The sequence below is a fragment of the Perca flavescens genome, chromosome 6 (genome assembly GCF_004354835.1).
Source record: "Perca flavescens isolate YP-PL-M2 chromosome 6, PFLA_1.0, whole genome shotgun sequence".
NCBI classification, from domain to species: domain Eukaryota; kingdom Metazoa; phylum Chordata; class Actinopteri; order Perciformes; family Percidae; genus Perca; species Perca flavescens.
Genome location: NC_041336.1, coordinates 34,778,647 through 34,784,874, shown reverse-complemented (window position 1 = coordinate 34,784,874; position 6,228 = coordinate 34,778,647). Strand labels below are relative to the sequence as shown.

The 6,228-nt window shown below is 37.8% G+C and overlaps 1 long non-coding RNA gene across 1 annotated transcript; it reads left to right on the top strand.

Moving 5' to 3' along the window:
* Positions 1–680: 680 nt before the first annotated feature.
* Positions 681–1,404, top strand: LOC114556611 (uncharacterized). The gene is made up of 3 exons (XR_003692712.1): positions 681–924; positions 1,096–1,165; positions 1,312–1,404. It is a non-coding gene; the product is annotated as an uncharacterized LOC114556611 (long non-coding RNA).
* The last annotated feature ends 4,824 nt before the right edge of the window (positions 1,405–6,228 follow it).

The window sequence follows — 6,228 nt, the reverse complement described above, 5'->3', positions numbered from 1 at the left end:
CCAACGCTTGTCCAAAGGCCTGACTGGATGTCCTCCTTTGAAATTCCCTGGCAGAAAATGCCAGCAAATTTGCGGCAATGTGTTGCTCAAGGCCTGAGACCGAGGAAACAAGAACATCTGAGTATGGTCAGAATTATTGTACAGGCGATACAAGAGAAATGCTTGAACCCTACAAGGAACCAGTGTTCTGAAATAGCCAGACAAGTGATTGAGAAACACCCAAAGAGCTTTGCTGACGTCACAGCTGAAGGAGAGCTAATTGGCTGTGGCTATGGGTCCCTTTTAAATCAAATAAAAACTCGGATAGACCATGTAAATTGTGACAACACATTAGTTCGTGTTAGGAGGCCAAAACAACATGCTACTTGCGAGACTGCATCCAGCAATGAGAGCCCTACTCCATCCAAATTTTCAAAAACTGACTGCTATGGATGTGTTAATTGGCACCCTATTGACCTCCCTCAAGGAGAAACCCCAGAATCAGTTGAAGGGAAAAGAAAGGAAATGGTGGAGCTATTTTCAGTAGAGGGACCCACAGCTGCTGAGCGTGCCTGGGTGGAAGAGTACATGATAAAAACATATGCCTCTCAGCGCTACACTATTAATGCCAACCCTCCACCCAGCATGGATGAAATTCAGGAAAAGTGGCCATTTCTCTTCCTGAAGAGATTTCTCTGTAATCATTTTGCAACATTGACTGGTATTGACATTGATGCAAGATTTGTCGGCTGTCTCGGAACCAAAGGGAAGAAGATTCTTCATTTCTTCCAGAGTCAGCTTGCAAGGTGGAACAAAGAAGTCAGAAAAGTCTTGCAGGACATAGAAAAGGCTGGCTGTGACAAAGTCAACCATGGTGTGGCATGCACTCTCACCACAATGGCATTCTTCAAAGATGATGTTGATGCTCTGTTTCTTCCAGCAGATGTAAGCTTTTCACGCCTTTGCTTTTTTTTAAAGATATAATTCATGTGTTTTTATGCCCGTGTGTTAAAAAAAGAGGATCCCATAGGAAATAGGCTACTGTAAAAAAATGACACAATTATGTCGTCTTTGTATTGAAATTTGCTCTTTTTTGTTGTTGTTTGTTGCTCTTAGGTGACCACAACTGCAGCAGACATAAACCGCAGTCTCTCTGCTCCTAGCACCCCGAGGCTGATTGCTCTCGGTAAGGCATACACGCGCACACACACACACACACACACACACACACGCACATACACATAAAATAATACTCAAATGGCCTCCTATGTCACCAGATATCTGTCCAATGGGGCAAATTTGCTAAAATGATGTTGCCTATTTGTGTTATAGGGGATTCCGTTCTCAAGGCCAATCGTTGGATGCTCACCGTCGATGGCAAGGTAATCATCGGACCCCAGGAGCTGCCAGACTTTGATTCTGCTTTGGCGGCCCTATTCAGCTGCTTCTACTCGTTCAACATCCAGTATCAGACAGAAGCAGAGAATACTCTTGAGTTCATTCAGAGGTTTGTCCATGATGAACTTAATTATTCATAACAGGATAATTCTAGGATAACTCCAGGTTGTGCTTTTATGTTTTGGCTGAATTTAAAGATATTAGAGATATTGTGCTCTCATATCATGTCAATACTTGGCCTGAAGCAGAAAATAAGTGGTAAGCACTGGTTTGAGAGTCTATTGCGCCCCCCTCCTTATGCTTGCAGATTCATTGTCAGGATCAATCCCGAAGGCTCGAAATGCCAATCCAGAACACAGATCAGCCGACGGACAGGAAAGACGGTGCAACGAAAGAATGCCAACCTCAACCCTGTTGTGGCTGCATTTATAAGAGAGCTGGTGGATTTTGAGTGGCAAAATTACTGAAAATGATACATTTGATACATGTTTAGAATGATAATTGTGTTTCTGTTAGGGCTGCACAATTAATCAAATTTTAATCACGATCACGATTTTGGCTTCCCACGTACGCGTGCACACACACACGCACACACACGCGCACACGCACACACACACACACACACAATAATACTCAAATGGCCTACTAAATCACCAGATATCTGGCCAATGGGGCAAATTTGCTAAGATGATGTTGCCTATTTGTGTTATAGGGGATTCCGTTCTGCTCGTAGCTTTAGCGGCAGACTGTTGTACATCCTGCTGTTGGAATCCTCTCCAGTGAAATACAGTCACACTACACCGTTTAGCTGTCAGCATTTTAGCTGTGTTTAATCCAGTTACTACTGTAGCTAATGGTAGGCTAATGTTAGCTGCTGTGTAACGTGTTATTATTGTTTACTAGTAGTTTTAGTTAAAATCAACAAATAATCTTGATAAATAATAAAAGCCCTAGTTTCTGTTGTTATGTTCAAGTTCCCAAGAAAGCAGAACACTGTTGAACCAAACATGTCATCATAGCTGCATTTTAAAGCCTATGTGAAGATACTTGATGTATGGCTTGTATACTAGGATTACTTCATTTGTAGCTAGCTTTTTTCTCTCTCTCTCTCTCCCTCTCTCTCTCTTCCTCCATCTCTCTCTCTCTCTCAAACACTTGTTTATGTTAATGCTGTTGATTTCAGTTCAGTACATTTTATCTCCATAACACTTAATTCCATTTTTTCTCATCTTTCTCTCTCTCTCTCTCTCTCTCTCTCTCTCTCTCTCTCTCACACACACACACACACACACTCACACACACGCATATACACACAGACACACACACACATTTGTTTATGTTCATGTTATTAGCTTCCGTTTTCCAACTTTTGACTGCCTACAGAGTACAGACCCGCTCTTTCCACAAGCCCCAGGTTGTTGTTACTGTAAAATGAGATTAACTTTTTAATAAAGTAATATTGTAACACACATACTGGTAAATGTGTAAATCATTGAAAATTATATTGTAGAGGTAAACGTAGAAGTACTGTGAATGCTAAAATAGGAATAAGTAAATGAAGATACAATATTATAGATAGGTACTGTAAATTCATATACAGTAATAGGGTACTACTGTAAATGGTTATACAGTAATAGGATAACTACTGTAAATTAATATACAGTAGTAAATAAATACTGTAAATGGTTATACAGTAATAGGATAACTACTGTAAATTAATATACAGTAGTAAATCAATACTGTAAATGGTTATACAGTAATAGGATAACTACTGTAAATAAATATACAGTACCATTACTGTAAGTACTTTTACAGTAAGTTACTGGCATCCTGCTGCCAGTAAGTTACTGTAAAATCTACAATAGTCTTTTTACAGTGTATACAGATATTTCTGGAAATCCACTTGTCAATTGAATTATCTGAAGTTCCCTAAAAACATTCATGCGAATAAAGCCGGTGAAAGTGTGTTTCCGGCTGATCGACTCCGACCTGCGGCCCTTTGCTGCATGTCCCCTCTCTCAAATAAAGGCCTAAAATGCCCCAAAAATAATCTTTAAAAAAAGGAAAGAAAGTGTGTTTCCAAATGGCTTTAAAGCAAATAAAAACCTATGCATGTGACGGTCAAATAGGTATATTAAATAGATTTGAGACATTTGACGGGGCTTTCATTAATTTCTGCACTGAAACGTAACATTTGTGAACAAAGATGGCTAGCCAAAATGGGTCGCACCGTCTCCAAATGATTCATATTCCATTTACCAATTAAGAGAAAATCCAATGAGAGCCAACATACAAACTTGGTGTCGGCATTCATTAAATTCTGTTGAATTTTACTGTTTCCATAGTCTATATCCATGATGTTACCTTCCACTTTCTTTGTGTTGGAATTTTAAACTCTGGTTGGATTTATGAGGACGATGGTTAACTGCTCCTCAGATCTCTGCAGGATCCAGACAGCTAGCTAGACCTGTCCAATCTGAGTTTTCTCTCATGTTCCACCAAAACAAATTCCTTCCCGAGGCTATTTTGCAGAGGCACTGTTGCTCCGTCCGGTGCTTAAAAGATGATTGTGATTGGTTTAAAGAATTGCCAATAAACCAGAACACGTTTTTCTTCCATCCCATAATGCTGTGTGGACTAGCCAGACCTTCCTCTGCAGCGCTGTGGAGTGCTGTTTCCCTAAGGCATTTTTCATTCAACACCACTTAATATATCATAAAAAACTTGTGGATAAAAACATGGTTAGTGATTTGTATCAATGGTTTATGGCTTAAAAATACAAAAAAGACAAAATACTCAGTGTTTGCTCCTGAACTTCAACCTCATATACATCATTACTAGACACCACTGGAATGAAGATGATATTCCTATAATGTACTACGGATAATGATAATGAATACTGATCATATGACTACTTATATTAACCCCAATAGAAATAATTTAAGATGTATGCTGTATGCATGTATAAGCATTCATAATTGTTTTACCTTGCACCCACAAAATGTTGCTTTTCCCCACATTTGTCACTAATAAGGTTGCAGACATTCTTCCTGTAACCACAGACTGTAAAAATAGTGGACATACTGTACCATCAGTGACGTCACCCATTAGTTAATATACCAGCTAAGGCTAGCAGTAGCTAGCTAGCTCACATCCATAGCAATTGATAATGTCACCTTAGTTTACGTTTTTTAGAAATGTCAGCATGCTGTCTGTATGTTTTCATAATTTGTCCCAGCTGTTTTGTTGCCGCTTCTTCAGTGGATTGTAGATTCATTTAGTCCATAAATCTGTTTCTTCCAGGAACCAGTAATGTCAGATAGTTGTTACTGACAGAGACAGAGATTAGTGAATGTAATGTGTGTAATTGGCAGCCAACAGATTTTCCTTTAGAAATTAGAAAACCAAAATCGGGAAACACCATTTAGAAATTGCACATAAAAACAGTAAACAACTTGTGTTGCGTACATTTTTTGGATTATAGAAAACGGAAAACAAAAAAAACCAACCCTTTATCCGATTTATTAAAATGGGTTTATAAATGGAAATCAGGATTTATAATAGGGGTGTGGAATTTTCATATCCCATTTTTTCATATCACTATTTTGTTGTGTAGAATGATACACTGCAACATTCGGGTCACAACAAAAAAGCTGCACAAAAATGAGATGAGCTCCTTGTCACAATCAACTCTTTGGATTTTTAATCTCAGTACATTCAGATTAATAGCCTCCAATAATCTGTGAAATAGTTAAAAGTCACACAACTCATTTTGTAATCAATTAAACTACATCATATTTGTCATAGCAGAAGTGAAACCAAAACCCCTCGTACATCAAGAGTATGCCACCCTGCATTTGATGGCACATAAAGTATGAACATGTGACAAATGAAACCTTTAAATATTGAATCTACTGTATATCATTGCAACCAAACTGGTATCTCCAGAAAATATCAGCAGCTATACCACAACATTTACAGAGTTCATTTTCAAGTGTTTAAAACTTTGTTTGAGTGTTGATAAGAGCATGGTTTATCAACTTTTAATTAATTACAGTGATACAAATTATTCTTGTGAATGTTTAAACATGAATGAATGAATGAAATCTTTATTTTGAACAATTTAAAAACATAAAAACACTAGACCCATTCAAAAGGAATAGGTAGAAGCCATAGGCTTTATCAGGTACTATACCCTCAGTCTGTCCTCTAACCTCAGTCTTCACCATAACTAAATCACAGTCAAACAAGATAAATCAAACAGACCATTCCATACAATACAAAAAACAACTCCAATTTACGTTCTTCTGACATGAGGAGGTAAAGGAAAGTCTTTGTGTTCAGGTGCAGTACAGAAAAACCTTTTATCAGGTGTTGGGACCAGCAGTTGTGTTAAACCTGATATTAACCAAAAAGGCCTCAGATTAAACTGACCTCTGGAGACAAGACACACATGTGGCACATCAGAATCAGAATCAGAAAAACTTTATTGCCAAGTACATTTTTTTACACATACAAGGAATTTGTTTTGGTGTTGTAGGTGCATGTCACACATTCTCTAAAATAAGTTAAACAAATAGGTTAAACAGAACAAATAATATATATATATATATATATATATATATATATATATATATATATATATATATATATATACATACACACAGAATGTATTAAAAATAAGAGTAAAAATTAAGATAAAAAGAGCAGAACAGCAGATTAAGTACAGTGGCATGTAGAGCCAGAGATGGTGTGTGGAGAGAGTCAGAGTGGGTTCCAGGCCTTGTTAATAAGGCTAATGGCGGAGGGGAAAAAACTGTCCTTGTGACGTGAGGTTTTGGTCCTGATGGA